We start from the raw sequence: 775 nt of genomic DNA, 5'->3' as shown, positions 1-775 counted from the left end.
GAAGAGCCCCCAAAACCGTTGACAAAAAAGCAAACTTTTGACAAACTTGAGTTATCCAAACCTGATGAAGTGTCCTGGCCCCTTACAACACTCAAATTGCAATACAGAATGAAAACCTAAAACTCCCCGAAAGGTAAGTAAAGGCCTGCAGTGTTGTGGTTCTACCAGTTTTCTGCCTGTGGTGAGAAAGGCGGCCTGGGGCAAAGCCATTTCATGCCCAGCAGCCTACACTGCCCTGCCACACACACCCCTGGACCTGTGAGGGAGCGGTACAGAGCCGGTGCACGCTCCCCACACCAGATGCCAAAGCCAGACTGGCCAGTAAGTGCCCCCAGCAGTGTTAGCTCTGGGGATAGGTGACAGGTGGCAGATCCATGGCTAGCCTGGCAGTGGCCAGAGGCAGGTCCAAGAGCAGCTGCTCAAGGGTTTGGATGCCTCCCAACCATGCCAGGCCGGTGCTGACCAGACAGAATGCTGAAGGTGAGAAACAGGAAATGTGGGTCTGTTTTGTTTGGCAGAAATTCAGGGTTGATGTCCTGAGAGTTGGGGTGATGAGGTTAAAGGATACCTGGGCAGTCTGAGCAGTGACTAGGCCGCTTGGTGTTGGTCCCCTCCCCATTCCTGACCAGTCCGAGGTGAGCAATGCTGTTCCGGTGCCCTCAGCACTTGCTCAACTAAATGCTGAGCTGAAATCCTGGGCAGTTTCCAACCCACCAAGGCAGAAAGAACTTTGCTTTCATAGTGGCCCAGAGACCATTTCCTCATGACACAGATA

Source organism: Microtus pennsylvanicus, chromosome 18, assembly GCF_037038515.1.
Source record: "Microtus pennsylvanicus isolate mMicPen1 chromosome 18, mMicPen1.hap1, whole genome shotgun sequence".
NCBI lineage: Eukaryota > Metazoa > Chordata > Mammalia > Rodentia > Cricetidae > Microtus > Microtus pennsylvanicus.
The sequence above is the reverse complement of the archived record's forward strand: the minus strand, read 5'-3'. Positions refer to the sequence as shown.